This window comes from Peromyscus maniculatus, chromosome 18 (genome assembly GCF_049852395.1).
Source record: "Peromyscus maniculatus bairdii isolate BWxNUB_F1_BW_parent chromosome 18, HU_Pman_BW_mat_3.1, whole genome shotgun sequence".
Lineage (NCBI taxonomy): Eukaryota > Metazoa > Chordata > Mammalia > Rodentia > Cricetidae > Peromyscus > Peromyscus maniculatus.
The window spans coordinates 14,537,917-14,555,063 of NC_134869.1; the positions used below are offsets into that span (position 1 = coordinate 14,537,917).

General features: G+C 43.5%; 1 protein-coding gene across 6 annotated transcripts in view; it reads right to left on the bottom strand.

Annotated features, from left to right (window-relative positions):
* Positions 1 to 17,147, bottom strand: part of Ano4 (anoctamin 4) — a 394,739-nt gene that overhangs the window by 294,399 nt on the left and 83,193 nt on the right. For 2 of the 6 annotated variants that reach the window (XM_076554597.1, XM_006979832.3), the window contains exon 1: positions 6,911 to 7,612. The exons of the other annotated variants lie outside the window; for them this stretch is intronic. The gene's annotated coding sequence lies outside the window, so the exon portion shown is untranslated. Of the gene's footprint in view, positions 1 to 6,910; positions 7,613 to 17,147 lie in introns of those variants that run through there. 6 annotated transcript variants of the gene reach the window in all.

The following is a 17,147-nucleotide window of genomic DNA, read 5'->3' on the forward strand; positions in this document are numbered from 1 at the left end:
ACCCCTGCCCCAGGCCCCTAATCTGGAATCCCCTCTCTTCTGTCATATTTGCAAGTCATGACCTACCTGTTCTATTTATGACTGTCTGCTCCCAAGTTAGGTAATTTATACACCAGGCTAAGCCTTACTAGTGTATAACCTTTTCACGAACAGGAATTATATGGGTTTTGTTTTTTTTGTTTTTTTTTTTTTGTTTTTTTGGGTTTTTTTTTTGTTTGATTTGGTTTGGTTTTTGCCCATGGAGAGCTCGCAATATATTCTCAACATTTACTTTATCTAAATTCATTTGGAGGCTGAAAGACCCTAACCCTTCAGGTTTACCACCCCCCCCCCCCCCAAGCCCCAGGAGAAAAAGGAACTAAAAAGAAAACTAGTTCCAAGGGCAACCTGACTCAGCCTTTATTCAACCACCCCTGCCACAATGTAACAATGTAAAGAGATCTCTGTTAAGAGATGCGCTCAACTGTGACTGGGATAGTTGCAGGTGTTCCAGGAAGGACCACTGTGACCTTTGTGTAAACTCCACTCCTGCCCTGATACCCCCCCTCTTGAGGTTTCGGGAAGAATGCACATGCAGATGTACTGTACCCACTCTGTGATCAGACCATGATCTTGTGAAACGAAATTGTATGGGAATTGTAATCTTACGGCTTTTGTGGCTTTTTCCTTTAAAAGTACCCATGTGATTGCAATAAGATGCGACTCTTGCTCTCTGGAGCTGAGTTTGCCTGACTGTACAGCCACAACAATAAACCTCGTGCAGTTGCATCAACTGGACTGGAGTCTGGGTTCTTGGGGCGCCCACTTGAGACCCTAAATTTTTGGGGGTCTAACAGAGGCAAAGACATTTTGAGGGGTTTTTACATAGGACTTCTAGTGTACTAAACCCAGTTCTCTTTATCTTTCTCTTTTTCAGTCTAAGTCATGGAGACACACTGTATTCTTAAATTAACCTTTCCACACAGGCCAGACACTGCCACAGGATTTGGATGGCCATTCCCTATCCTTTGTTCAGGGGACCTGGTGTTTGTCCTACTACTTAGTTACTAAGCTGAGACTTGGGGTACAGAGATGGAAGTGTAGTCCCCACACTCGAGGAGAGTCAGCTAGCTTGGTTTTGGACAAAAAGGTTTAATAAGAATAGCATCTAAAGAATTTGTGGGAGACTGTTCCTACATGTGCTTTCAAAGTTTACTGCACGAAGAAGGGAGACAGTCTAGGCAAAAGACACAGCACGTGCAAAGGTACTGAGGTAAGTCAAAACACTGGGCATTTCTAAGAACTGCAAATGGGTTTGGAACTCCTGGAACATCCTGTGTCTGCTTCAGAACAAGGTTGACAAGGAAGCCAGCACTGAACATTAAGGTGGGCATGGCTCATAAGAGCAATTCAACCTGCGATTAGTTCCATATACGCTGCTCCACCCAGGCTGTCACTTAGGATCCGAGGAAACAGGCGAGTTTTCCCCAAGAACGGAATTGCCATTTCACCACATGGCAACGGTATAAACCAGTTTCCCTAATTAATCTCTTTTGTTCAGTCAGGTAACAAAACCACAAGCTGCAGGCGCTCTGGAAAACAGCAAGACGCATGTTACAGTAACAGCAAAGATTGACTTCTTGTGAAAAGAAATTCTCAGTGACTGAACCAAAGGTACCAACTGCCCAAGCAACTGGATTCCCTCAGAAATGAGATATGACAGCAAGCAGAACACAGGCTAAGAATCAAGAGGAGGTAAGCTTTATGAAGCCTGAGTAGACAGCACTCAGCAAAGGTGATGGCCATGTATGGCTGCTTCAGTAATGTATCTAATGCGGGATGGACATAGTGTATGCGTGGCAAACAGTAAGCAAATTCATAACTGCATGAAGGAATCAATCCATAAACAGTCATCATCACTAGAATAATTTAAGTGTAAAAGGAAAACCTAATCATAGTGTTTGCAAAATTCTTGAGATGCCCATAGGAAAAGCAAAATTTCAATACAAAAAAAAAAAGCATTACCACACAAGCATGAGCGAAATTACCATAAACATTTGCTTGATGTGACTCACACTGACTGGTACAGCTACGTAATCTGCATTGAGTGAGCCCGGACATAATGGTCACCAGTGAGTTAGTTGCCACAAAGCAGTTTTGTAAGCAATGAATGATGGTAGATGTTAGCTGTGTGCTGTGGAAGAGGCCCCACAACAGAAATAGAGCAGGGTTCCCAGTAAATAAATAAATATGCTTTGCACTAAATTCACCTTGCCCAGATGCTAAGCAGATCTCTAACCTCAGGAAATGGCTTTATTTCCTTAGCTTGTATCAAATAAGGTCAGATGTTCCTCAACGTCATTTCTGACAACAGGACATTAAAAATGTCAAAGTGTCACATAGCAAGTGATCACACCTAAGCTCTGTTCAGGACAGTTCAAAATTCTCATACTGATCTGAGGCATCTGACAGCCACATTAAGATCTGGGTTCTGGGAGCTTTGTAGGGTCAAGAGAATGTGCAACCCACTTCCTTCAGGAAGACCAAACATGAGTCAAGTATCTCCATCAGATTAGTAATGGATAAATGGAAACACAACACCTCACATTTTTTTCATGGCTAGACTAGCATCTTCTGAAAAGATCTGGCCCAAGCCTAAGGTAACACATCCAGAATTTGAATCACAGAGACAGTGGTAAGGTCTAGAGTTCAAGGATACCAAAGACATGCTTCTATGACCAGCTCATCTTTGATACCCAATCCTTTCTGCTTGCAACCACTCCACCACTTATAAGAACTCCCCACAGGGTGTCAACAAGAACACTAAAGTGAGTTCTTGATGTCTGTGCTCTGTAAGAAAGGCTACCAGCTGACTCAGCTGCCTGATGAAGGGTTAAAGACTTCTAATAGCAAAAAAGTGCACAAAACCTGTCATGATATGTTTGAACAATTTCTTGGCTCTTCAGACTTAACCAACGGTCTGACTGGAGAATTGAATGCTAAATATAGGAACAATTTTCCCCCTTTCATCTTGCATTATTTGGGGGCTCTAATGTGGTTCTCCTCCAGAGTTCTGCCATCCCCCACTACCACCCAAGATATAAAACTTGCAACATAAACATTTAAGACAATCTGGATTAATTATTATTCTACTGGGAACGTAGGTTTTTTTTCTCTTAGGAGGTTGATCTACTGACTGTAGTTCTAAATTCAGTAGGACGGCACAGATCCTAATCACAGTCACTGACAAACAACTCATGAAACGTCTCTCCTATTTTATACAATTAGTCTGTGCGGCCAATGGAATAGTGAGTTCCTTTCCAAGTAGATCACCATGGCTGGTGAGAGAAGTGGTTTTGATGGCTGGCTGAGAAACAGTCTTCCCTCTAGGAAGCTGATGTGGGAGTTGTACATTAGTCCCTTTACTCTGTAAAAAGGAGTTCGTGGGAAGATGGTAAAGGGGGATACATTGGCTTAATTACATTGAAAAGGGCAACAGAAAGAAAACCTCCTAATAACGTGGCTCAGGCAGTTTTCAAAGGCAGGCTGGATCTTATAACCAAATGATTTTACTTTGTATCACTCACAAACTTTCCCTCTTAACATAAAAACCATTCAGACAGTAAACATGTCAAAAACCGAGGGCAATCTAACCTAGGCAGATCTAGAATGCCATTAATTAAAATGCAAAAAGTGATGCTATTTCTGGTCCCTTGGTAATCAGCTATGGAAAATAGTTTCGATGACAAGAATACCTGCAGAACCATGAGGTGATATGTATATTAATGTGGAGAGTTTCATCTCCCAGTTACATTAGAGTGTGAACAATTGCAGTTTGGTTACCTAAAGAAAAGCTATAACTTCATTAATCATCGTACGTTTTTCATTTTCACTGAGTTTATCAAGGTATCCATATATGGGCTCAGACATGGAGAACAGAAAAGTAGGGAAGACAGAATACAGGAAACAAGAGAATAAAAATGGAGAGACCCTTGATTCACAATACAAGCTATAGGTTTCAAATTAAAATGTCACCCAAAGAAATAAGGAGAGGAAGGTTTGGATGGAGGCTGTAATTAAGGAGTGTGAACAAATGAACCACTGCATCTGCGCCGGTCTAGGAATCTGAGACCCTTTTGAAATAACTTCAGTTGCACAGCAACAGAATAAACAGGCAGATAAAACGTTGCAGTGACTTCATCACACTGAGGACAGACTCCACTTGGCACAGCTTTTCATCAGTTCCTGGGGTACTTTCCTATGCAGAGACTGCAGAGGAATTAACATGACAGCCTGCTGTGAAACAAAGAGGTGCTGAGGAGAACACTCCCCTGATTCAGAGAAATCCCCAAAGGCATTATCTGGAAGTGAGGTGAGGAGAGTGGGGAAATCCTCTCTCTCTCTCTCTCTCTCTCTCTCTCTCTCTCTCTCTCTCTCTCTCTCTCTCACACACACACACACACACACACACACACACACACACACACACACACACACACGAGGCTCTCTAGACAATGCTTGTCAATGTCGCAGGAATTTTCCTACAATTCCCTATTAAAATTATAGTTTTAATCTTATAATTATAGTGAACATAATATCAAAAGTAAACAGTATCTCTGTATATTTGCTTGTAAATGTGTTTATACATATATGCATGTAAATACACACACACACACACACACACACACACACACATATATATATATATATATATGATTCTGATTACTTAGAGAAACAAAACAAAGTAAGCCTAAAGGATCTTTTTGTCTCAACACTAAAGTTGCTGCTAATTACAATGAAATGTTTTCTAAATGCATTGAACACTGCCTGAGGGTGAAGTGCAGAGGTTAGTTCCAATCCATCTAAGCTGATTCTAACTCTTTCCATCCTGATGAATACCACAAGTTGCCAGCCCCAGACTCCCAAGAAAATCATTTGAGCTGGAGAGGAGATTAAGCCAAGTAAAGGGCTGTACCTTAAAGAAACAATGCAAAGAGCTGTACATTAAAGAATCTGAGGAAACAAAGTACCTGCCAGGCACATCCCAATACTGCCATAAAACACAACTGCACACAGGAAAGATTATGTACCAGTTACAGCCCCAGTACCGCTGAAGTCTTTCAAACATCATTTAAGGATTCCGACTGCAGTCTGCAAGAACAATCCCCTTTCTCTCTTACTGTTAAAGAGACATTTTAACATTTGCTCATTCTACTCTTGAATGGGATTGGAGGGGTCATATAAACATCTGAATAGTTGAGCCATGTAAAGGGATGCCTTCAAGCTTTTTTAATGCAAGAAATAATACAAACAAAATATAATAATCACCAAAATACAAAATGCAAACAAAACACCAAATGTATCTACTTTGGACCCGGGAAACAGGATAAAAGCATCCGTCATCAAGACTAGTTTAAGAGAAATGTACAGACAGTGGAAATAAAGGTGGTGCAAGAGAGCAGGAGAGCGCCAGAACTTCACCCTCGAAACTCCCAAGGAGCAAGGGGAGAGATCAGAAACTTCACCCTGTATTCCCCGCTTGTTCGTCACACACACACACACAAATCACATGCATTGGTGGCTAAATTACACCTGATGGCAATTCTTCCTAGAGTTACACACACAATTCCCACGTACTAGTAGATAACCAACACTTAGCCCAAAACTTATTAAACAAACTAAGGAGAATGACAACTTTGAAGTTTATGATTTACATTATTGCTTTGACCAACATAATTCACCATGCTATGGAAGGGAGCAAGGGAGGGAGGGAGGGAGGGAGGAAGGGAGGGAGGGAGGGAGGGAGGGAGAGAGGGAGAGAGGGAGGGAGGAGGAGGAAGGAAGGAAGGAAGGAAGGAAGGAAGGAAGGAAGGAAGGAAGGAAGGAAGGAAGGAAGGAAGGAAGGAAAAGCTCCCTGTAAAGAAAGACTCCTACAGTGCACAAGTTCAACAAGGTGAAACTCCAGGAATACACTCTTGGTTTCCTTTGGGCTTCCCAAGGCATCCAGTAACAGACTTGAAGTTGCAATACTCTTTACAGGCAACCTGGGAGCCCAGGTGGGAAATGAAAGCACTAGTCAGCCTGCCTTGGGATAATCAACCTGCCATGCACATGCTCTTCATTGGAAAGCTGTTTGTTTTCTCTTGAAAAAAAAGTCTAACCATTCCAACAGCTTCAAAGCTTTTATCTCTCAGGAGGAAGATGAAACTATGTTGTCAACTCCAAAATAAACGTTCTTCCCTTCACTTCCCACCACCCTCCGAAGAAGCTACACAGCGCAAGGTTTGCAGAACTGGGTGCTCTGAGTCTCAGAAGCGATGAGGTCATGCAGTCTACTCATTTGCCAGCCAGAGCAGGATTCCTCTCACCGCTAATGTTCCTGCCCAAGTTGTAAACCCCACAAGACACAGGGCCACTCTGGACCCACCGGCAGATGTTCAAAGCATCGCTGCCCATACAGACTCCAACATAACTCACACGTGTGTGCTCATGTTCACCCCGGGGAAGATGGAAGTCTTTGCAATGTGGCAGGTCACCCCTGGTCCCTCCAGGTTCTGAGAGAGTGCCCCTTAGAAAGCTGAGGAATCGTCTTGCTGGAATCTGTCAGCCAGCCTGCACAGATCCCCTGCACACTGCTGCAGTTTGCTGTGGAGAACACATTTGCCTAGCCGCAGCTTCAAGGACAAAGAGAGCTAGCACTTATGTTTCCGTCATAGCCGAAGGGCTCGGGTTTATGAAGAAATAAATAAATCAAAGACAGACTATGCAGACAGATGACCCCAGGCATTTTAGTTCGCTGGGTCCTCCAGAGAAAAAAAAAACGACCATGGGAACAGAAGAAATGCAGAAGGAAGGTCACTAAGCCTAGCTGGGAAGAGAGGGAGCGATCCTTTCACTGCAGCAGAACGGCTGCTTCAATGCAAGCACTTACCATAAAAATAGAAAGAGTCAACAGAAGGAGAAGGGATCCTTCCTCAGTGTCTGTGGTGGAGAGAAATTCACAGGGAACCTCCAGGCTTGACTCCGCGCGGAGGCCGGGGAAAGTGATGAGAGGCAACAAACCCTCCACACACAAGTCCTCTTCAGTCTCCCCTCCAGCCCGCATGCAGTTGTTTGTGCCGTGGAAACCCTGAGAAGTCTGGAACAGGACTCTCGGGGGAAGCAAGCCGGAGTGAAAGCAGCCAGCTGGGGCCAATTTCACCACAATCTCAGAGCATCACGCCCAGGACAGGTCCTCCCTACTGGGTGCAGGGGCGGCATGTGGGGGGCGGGGAGAGGGGGAGACGACCGGGCTAGGCTTTGGAAAGCAAGGTTTGGGTTAGGAAGGAGTCTCTTTGGAGTGGAAGGAACTGCCGGTGAGCACATCAGTATTCCATATCAGTTATTGCCAGCAACCAATCAGCCCAGCTAGGGGGCTGTTGTCTGTGTGACAAGAGAGTACAGATGACAGCCGGTCCTGGGAGCTGCAGGACAGCTCCCTGCCAGCAGCACACAGCAACAGAAGTTCGGGCCGGGTTGGCAGCTTGCCTTCTCCCCAGTCTCCGTTAATATGGGCTTGCCGTGTGCCGACTCCCAAAGCCCCATAGTTACGCTGGCCACCCAGCCACTTCCCAAGGCATCCCACCGGATTTCTGCAGGAAGCCCAGTGAGTGAGGCACGGTGATCCCTCACATATCAGACAACTCTGACGTGGACCCTCCACAAGGTCGCCCCCGGGTTCAAAAGTGGCCCTCTGGACCTGTGCCTCTCTATGGCCAAAGCATAGGTGGGGATGGCCAAGAACAGAGCTTTCCACGTCGTGGGAGAAATTTAGACAAAAAAGGGTTAAAGGTCTCTGTGGGAATTTGACCCTCCATCTTCATTAAGTTTCCGTATGTTTGTATAGAAATGCTGTTAGAGGTGAGTTTCTGGGGACAGTTTAGGTTTCTCTTTGACAGCTCTTAAATCAGCCATGATTTAAGACAGGACATACATGCTGTAGGTAAATAGTATTAATTTATAAACACTGAAGTGAGACGCCGCAGTTTATGCTAACAGAAAAGAGTCAAGGCCTTGATGGCCAATGATGGATAATTCTAAACATTTCCCATTTGCCCTATTTTCAGATCAAGCCTAGAACCCTGGTAACATATATATGAAGCTGTGTCTGCTTGTGATGATTAAACTGGATCAGGAGGTGGTTTCTGAGGCTAAATGCTAGCTCAATGAGATATCATAATAAAGCTTGCCGATTTTTTTAACTTTGGAGGAGTGTTTAAGACGCTTTCTCAGCAGAAGAGCCGATTCCCTCTTCCAGTCTGGAGTAAATAGGAAAATACCGGCCCTCTGTGTTTTATGTGACATTGGGTTTCTAATTTTAGTTCCGTTTTCGCTCAGAGATTGGACATTCACTGGACATTCTGTTATGCCATCTAGCCATGGGCAAACTGCAGGCTGACACAGGGGAACCTGAATACCACCGCTTTAAAAGAAGGGCTAGGTTCCCAGGAAGTGGTGAGCAGGGCTTCAGAATGAGTCAGAGCAGGGGCCCATAAAATGGTCCCCATCAAAGACAAGTCTAATAAAATGAGATTGCTTAAATGAGGAAGAAAAGGATGCTTACCAGGGTGGTCGTGTGTACATTAAATGGGAGAAATCCGAGAGATTCAAATTCTGCTTCATTGTTCAAGCCTGTTCAGCTCAAATTGGCAAATATAAGGAAGACCATCAAAGTGTGTAAAGGGTGCAGAGATGCCCTCTGCCTTCAAGGAGTTTATAGTCCCACAGGCAAATGTTAATATCCTAGAAAGTATTCTTTTTAAAGGTTTGTCAAGCTGTGCATTTCATAGGGCATTTTCTACGGCCCAAGCTATCCGGGAAACATAACTGCACAAATAATCTTGATTTATTTATTTCGTGTGCGTATGTGGGGTGGCAGGTGCACACAACTCACAGTATACATACGGAGGACAGCTTGTGAGAGGCAGTTCTCTCCTTCCGCCGTGTGGGTCCTAGGAATCGAACTCAGTTCTGTCAGGCTTTGTGGCAAGCACCTTCACCCCTCTGAGCCACCTCTCCGGCCCACATTTAACACCTAACATTTGAGGTTCTTTAGCTGAGTACTTGTTTTGATTGGCATCAGCAGCTCCAAATGTGACAATAACATGGTCAGCATATCAAACCATGTGTTTAAAGAGGGGATTATTCAAAGCTCCTGAATAATTGAGATTAATACTGTTTATGAAATGGACTCAATACCTTGACTATGTCGGAGGATAATGAAGCATGAAAAGGATAATGCTTCAGAAATACAAATTGCCTACTAGATTAAATAATTGTACATTTATAAGACAATTGGGTCAATGAAAATGGTATTCTAGTCACTCCAATGTCATTAATTTTTAAAGTTTGATCACTTCTCTATTCCTCCCTCTTCAAATGATGATAGGAATGCCCCAGCTTCAGACAGCAATAAACAATGTTTAATCTTGCACTGTATGAACAAACAAACAAAAATCAGTTAAACTCAGGGAATCTCACACTGTACCTTGCTTTCTGGCACCAAACATCATAGGTCCCAAGAAATATTTGTTGGATGGCCATTTGATTGGCCAAGGAGGGTCTTACTAAATTTCTACAAGTGCATGATTTAATGCCTTATTTTAAGACTTCTCAATAGGTTGAACTTTCTATCTATAAAGTGAATTATGTACCTACATCAGTTTGTTTAAAAAGAAAAAAAAAAAGAATGCTCTTTCAGGAGATCATCTCCCAGGAAGTTCACTGGCAACAGCTTATAAAGCCAGAAGATAAAGATGTGTCAAGGCAAGTCTTTCAAAAGCAGGGTGGGAACAGCAAAGCTTGGGTCTACCTTTGGTAACCAGCTTAAGAAGGAAAAAAAAAGCTTACTCTTACAAGGGTAGATGGCTGCATAATTCTGTGTACATGTGTGTTTACAATTTGTGTGTGTACGTAAAGATGCCACACACCGCAGCATGCATAAGGGGCAAAGGGCAACCTTAGATATGGTCCTGGCTGTCTACTTTATCTGAGATTGGCAGTGTCTCTTTGTTGGTTTGGTTTTGTTTTCTACTGTGCCTACCAGGCTAGCTTGCCTGATAGCTCCCAGGGGTTCTCCTGTCTCCCTGTCTAGGTGTCTACATTCCCAGTCTTACATGGGAATTCAAACTCAGGTCCTCCAAGTGCTTTTACCCTCTGAGTCATTTCCCCAGTCCCCCAGCCCCCCATTCCATTTTTAACATCAAAACCTATCAAGGGAGATATGAGAATCAACGAAATTCAAATACCATTTTATCAGTCGATGTTTTGACAACTTATAATGAGTAACCATTCCATCTAAAGGTACTAGCCACTTTGCTAACCCAGCTTCATCCTGGGCTTTATTCTAGTGATGCCATGTGTTTTTCAGCCTGATGGGTGCACTCCTAAGACATGAGCAATGTGCACACAGGGGCGGTGAAAGAGACTGCCTATGTGGCCAATTCGATTGGCCTCAGAACACTTCCTCTTTTTCATGGAAATGTACTGAGGTGGACACAGAAGCCTTCAAGAATGTTTTCTGATTCGGTCCATGTGGCTGCAAAGAGGACTCTTCTCATACTGTCACCTTAATTTGAGCGTAATGGGACTGAGAAAGTCTAAGCTAAAGAAAGAAAAAAAAAAAGATTGTTTACTTCAGAGACTAAATGTAAACCTTTTATGCAACAGCAAAAAAAAAATGCTCACAATTTAAAGAGAAAACAATTTATATCTATTGATTTATTTTCCTCAACTTTGACCCTACAGTTTCATATTAAGGCCAGACTGAGTTGTCCTCAACTACTAGAAAAAGAAAAGGAAAGAATATTCCAGAAAAGCATGGGATTGACACAAACATTAAAGTCCCATTTCTAATATCTAAATTGTCCTTCTGCTTCCTGTGGGAGGTCTGGAATGCAGAGAGAATAGGTTGACCTGCTAAGGGTCACTGACTAGCTGAGAATAATTTCCCAAAGTGCTTAGTAGGCGGGCTTTCGGATAGTCAACAGCGGTCCCGAGTACATGAGAGGCATCTGAGGCTCATAACTATAACCAGAGCATCCAAGTCTTGAAAAATGTGTTTGTTTTCAGCATTCCTCAAGCCAGAAGAATCCCCCGGGATTGTCAGAGATCAAACCATGCAGGAAAAAAAAAATCCATGAAGATCACAGCCCGCTCGCTTTTCCTCCTGTTTTTGAAGATAGCAAAGTAAATCAATATCTGACCTAAAGAGTGACGGAGAGTTAGGCTGAGTCTACAGAAGAAAAATGAAGAGAGAGAGAGAGAGAGAGAGAGAGAGAGAGAGAGAGAGAGAGAGAGAGAGAGAGAATGCATCTATGCACAGACATGCATGTCAGTGTATGCATCTAAAATCTTACTGAAATGTCTACATGCAATTAATCCTTAGGTCTCAACAACCAATTTGGAGCACTATTCTTTCTTTCTTCCTTTTTTCTTTCTTCCTTTTTTTCTTCCTTCCTTCCTTTCTTTCTTTCCTTTTTTCTTTTTCTTTTTTTTTTTTTTTTTTTTTTTTTTTTTGGTTTTTCAAGACAGGGTTTCTCTGTGTAGCTTTGCACCTTTCCTGGAACTCACTTGGTAGCCCAGGCTGGCCTCAAACTCACAGAGATCCACCTGGCTCTGCCTCCCGAGTGCTGGGATTAAAGGCGTGCGCCACCACCACCCGGCTTATTCTTTCTTCTAAACGTTAAAATGGCCTCCAATCTCTCCCCTGTTCTAAGCTAACCTCCCTATTATCATTAGCATTTTCTTCCTAAAATAGAAGCAAATGTCATCATGCCATTTCCTTGTTAAAAATCTGGAGTGGTCAGACCAAATGCAGCCGCTGTTGAACTTGAAATTGAGGGCCTACTGCAATCTGGCCTCGGTTTACACTTCCAGTGTCAATTCCCACCATTGTGCCCCCTATATTGTATGCTTTCATTACACCTGATAAGTTAGGATTCCCCATGGACACCACTTCCTTGGCTGTGGTAATCCACTTTCCTAGAACAGTCATCCGTACTTCTCTCCCTGGAAACACTCTACTGTTCATTTTCCAGTTCACTATCATCTTCTTGGTCAAGGCACCAAATTGTCCGATGTGATTTAATCACTTCTGTTTTCCCATAATGTATTCTTTTTCAGTCTCATGTGACAACTACAAATAACAAATACATTATACTAAATTAGTACCTTTTAAGCAATTTATTGAGATCCTTCAATACCCTAAGCATCGGATGCGCAATAGTGCATGATGAATGAATGACTCCTTCTTATGCCTCTTACAGTCAAAAGCACTTTGAAGAAAGCCCAAGCTTGTTTCCTGGAAGTCTGCAGGAGTACAGACTTATCAGCAGTGTATAAATAGCCCCTCCTTCCAAAGGGAGTTTCTGTGGTTTAAGGAGAGGGTTTTGGATTAGAATCAGAAGGGCTAAGTCCCAGCACTTAGTCTGTGTCTCCTCGACCTCAAAGAGACTAAATTACATCCTAATATGCCAGGACTTCTCTGAGCTACAAGTAAGGGACTGACTGGCGAGTAAAGTACCTAAAGCTATATAAACACATGATTGGGGACATACTTACTGCCACCAGTGCTGGTGACTGCTGTCGCTACTAAGGTTTCATCAGTCATCACAAAACGTGTGCAGACAGTTTATCCTATGCAAACCGGCCTGGGAGCCAGTGACTCAGCACTGAAGTCATCCCAAGTGCCTGGCTTTCAGCCTGCTCATCCACAGTTGGGGTGAAGTGGAGGGAGAGCCTGGGACTCAAATTCAACCTCTTGGTGTGGAGAGCTGGTCTCTAAGACCCAAGCCCCTCATCTAGGAATTGGAAATAATAATACATACTTTGGCATGTGGTCAAATTAGACGGGATCTATAATACACATATCAATGCATATAATTATGTATCTGTACAATAATATATCCATACGTCTATTGTGTTTATGAATCTGATAAGTATTCCATGATTGGCTTGGGAAAGACAGTCCTTGCTTCCCAATGCTAAGCATGTATATAAGGGCCAGGCCTCACCTTGTTTCCTGAACTTGCCAGGAGTCGGTTAAGAGTTTCCTCTGCCTGGAGCCACTCTGCTTAGACCTGGGGGTGTCGCTTCATCCAAAAGCCTTCCCTGATATCACCAGTCTGTATTCTCGTCACCCTTCTCATGCCATTTGTGTAACAAATTGACGTGTCTGATGACGTGTTTAGTGTTTACCCTCTATGCCTCACTGAATGCTCTGCTGGAGTGAGGACCATTTGCTTCATGCTCCTTACTAACGGAGTCCAAAACATAATGCCTACTCAGTATCCACTCCCTGAACATTTATAGCATGACCAACATTTACATATGTGTCCCTGTGTCCTTTATAGCTGTATGAAGTTCAAATTACCTTTGACTATTGGACAGATATAATGTATTGGAGGTCATTTCATTAAAAAATAAAATAAAATAAAACAACCCAGAACCGTGTCACAATGCTCAAGTCTGCATAGGCATTTAATAATTTATGACACTTATCAACAAATATTAAAATGCTATCCAGAGATGGGAGGACTTTGCAAACAAAGATGGCAATTGCCAGCTCGGAAAGCCCAGAAAGGGCTAAGCCCAGCACAGTGACTCTCACCTGCAGAACTGAAGCACTAAGAGTTGCTGCTTAGCCGCTGCTTCATAAATCAGCGGTTGCCCTGGATTCCTATTTCACATTTCCCTTCTCTTATGTTATGCTAAAATTGTTCTGGCCCCAGTATACCCTGGGAAGAAATGTGTACAGTCCTTGATCTCTGAAGTATTGACAAGAACAAATAGTTTTGGGGAGCCCAGCAATCCAGACAATTTTTCTTTCTTCTCAGGGAGCTATCTCAAAGGCAAGCCACACAAAAATCCTCCAGAGCCTGTCCAGAGCATCCCTGTTCCTGATTAGCTCAGCCTTACAGGAGGCCTAATAAATAAATAACCACAGCAATACTGTATAATGTATGAGGGCTACTTTCCGATGGTCATTCCAATTAGAATATTTTCAATTAGCAATAGCATGGTAAGTGACCAAACAGTCATATGAACTTACTTTACATCACAGGAAATAGAAAATAAGAAGTTTGGGGGTTTTGGTTTTTTTTCTTAAGAAGATAAAGGCTCCCTAGACAGAATATAAAACCATCTTTTTCTCCCCAGTTCGCTCTTTCTCTGGCTTTTCTTTTTCCATTTCTATGCATCCTGATGGGCTCTGTGACCTAGAGAAAATGACCTCAGTTGAACTCAGCTCTTCCATGAGTAACTGTCTCAGTGTTGATGTTGTTTCTGCCTTACCTTACCCATCATGCCCACATCCCTTCCTAAACATCTCTCTCCTCCTCCTCCACCCCCATGCCCCGCCCCCTGCAGCCATTGCCCTAGTCTACCTGCCAATGTTCCCCAGGTCGAAAAGGACGGTTTCCCCCATCTACCCTTGGCGCTGCTGCCTGTGAGGTTTGGGATGAGGACACCACAGCATCCTCCCTTGCAGAAACTCTTCCCTGCTTCTTACCTCCTCCAAGGATGTTCCTGATTGTAGCGCACGGAGCCCATGACTCCCTCCTCCCTTTCCTCTTACTCCCACCCCTCTGCTGTCCCCTCTCATCAAGCACATCCTAATATGCAGAGACCCGGCACAGCTCTCTCATGTCTCCTCGTCCCTGGAACGCTTCTTCTCTAAGGCCCAATTCAAGCATTTCTATTCCACATTTAAAGTATTCCCCAACACTCCTCCTACATCTGAAGAGATGAGGTCATCCCCGACGTTGGCACTAATTGTATAGTAAAATAACTGCTGCACGGTGCAGCGAAACATTCCTGTAATCTCAGCACTTGGAAGGCTGAGGCAGGAGGACTGCTGCCAGTTTCTGGCCAGCCTGGACTACAAAAACAAACAGACAAAAATCATAAAGGGGCCTTAGTATGTGCTTCCTACTAAGGAAGTCCCAGCCTGAGTCTTATCCATCTTCACATCCCCCGAAAGGAACTTTCTCTGGAAGCACTTAAATAAATGGATATAAAAAGCCCTGCTTCTCTGTGTATCTGGCTCCCTTGCTAGATTGCATATCTTCTGAGAGCTAAAAGAGAATCATACCTGTCTTTCCAACCACTCAGCTCATTATGATGCCTAGAGCATATGGGTGCTTAATGCATACGTGTGGAATTGGTTTGCATATGATTGGCCCAAAGAGAGGAAAAAAATTAGCTCCAAGTATTCAAAAGGAAAAAAAAATACTCTCTGAACTGATTTCTAATTAGCTCATTTAAAAAAAAAGTTTAAATCTTTAATTTTTTTCTCCTTTATAAAACACCACAGGCATTAATTCATAAGGATACTTCCTTGGAAGCTCCTGGCTTTTTAGGCTAGCCCAACTAATGGAGGCCCCTTGGAGATAATGAAGCACTCCACACATACTTTCTGCTTTGAACTGCCTGGTAGAGAAAAGGATACGGACTCTGGCAGAAAGGAATTCTTAGAGAGATCTTACCACTACTTAAGTTGGGAGTGGCAAGAGCCCCACCTTCTCGAGAGGAGGATTTCACTACAGATATTCCCGTGCAGCCCAGTGGCCTCCCAATGTGAGGATGATTGTATGAATGGCTGTAGATGTGACTCTAGGAAACGGCATTATTTGGGTGTCCAGTGGACTCTCCACAGCAGCCTCAGGGTTACACAATTCCTTCCTCTCTTCTCCCTACCTCCTAGGAAACAAGTCGCCATGCATCCAAAGAACTGGAAAAAATAAAACTCACATGCACAAAGCCAGCTGTGATGACTATTGGTATATGAAGAATGGTTTAATACTAGTTTGGTTAAATCCACCAGCAAGGAAATCCATCCGTTAGATGGCAGGGCCCTGACTAAAAAGCCTGACAGCAAGGAGTTGGATGGAGTATGCCTGCTTCCCCCAGCCTCCCAGCATTGCTGACACACAACCGAAACACTGTGAGTGAACTGTGACATTGGTGCTAGTGAGGTGACTCTCCAGTCCCCATTGTCATGGAACGTCCCTTCATTTCTCAGCAACCAATTTCGGTTCTGTTATTTGAACCAGGAGGTGAAAGTAGACCCAATATTTTAAAGGGCTACAATATGCTTGGGTTTTGATAAAAATTAACTAAGTTCATACACTGAATGTTCCATATCTTTATATGTCTTTCTTGACTTTTCAACTTGTAGGTGTCCTTTGAACCGCTAACATACACAAACCTGCGTCGCAGGCAGGGGTGAGAGATGGTGCAGCCATTTTCAAGACAGTCCGGCGGCTTCTTACAAAGCTGAACATGCTCTTATCATTGGTTCAGCGATCATGTGCCTTGGTACTTGCCCAAAGGAGCCGAAAACAGTTCCTCACAAAACCTGCACATGCGTGTTGACAGTGGCTTTATTCATAATTGCCAGAATGTCCATGGAAGCAAGATGCTCTTCTGGAAATAAATGGATACATGAAACTGTGGTATATTGAGACAACAGAATAATATTCAGCCTAAAATGATGTGTGCCATTGAGCTACAAAAAACATGTGTGGAGATCTTAAATTTATATTACCAAACAAAGAAGCCACTGTGAAAAGGCTGCATCCTGTCCATTGCCAACTATGAAGACAATACTATCAGCAGTCGAGGACTAGAGGAGGGGTGAATACGCAGAGCACAGGAGATTTCTAAGTCACTGGAACCATTCTGCGTGATATTACAGTGATATTGTGTCTCTAAGAAGTCATCCAAACTCGTGGATGGGATAATACAAAGAGTAAAGACTGATGACTACAGTGAGGTAAGTGAGCTGCAAGAGAGGAGGCAAGCAGATGGGGAGTAGCAGAGAAGTTACCTGCTGCTTCCCAGCAGTCACAGCGTGCAGGTAAAAGTGATACACAGCTGCACCCGCTTCTCTGCTCTGACACAGCAGTAGCCGTAATGTAGAGACACAAAGGGCAACCAGCAACTGGAGGAGGAAGCGGGCCTGGAGCAGGTAGCAGAAGGTAGGGGAGGCTGCATCTGTTAAAGCCACAGCCATAGGCGAGAGAGAACTGGACCAGGGTTGGATTCACAGGCTCATTCATGCATTTGACAAGAATATGCCCAGGACCTGTCAGTGGCTCTGCAAACACAGTAAGACCAGGGATTTAGTC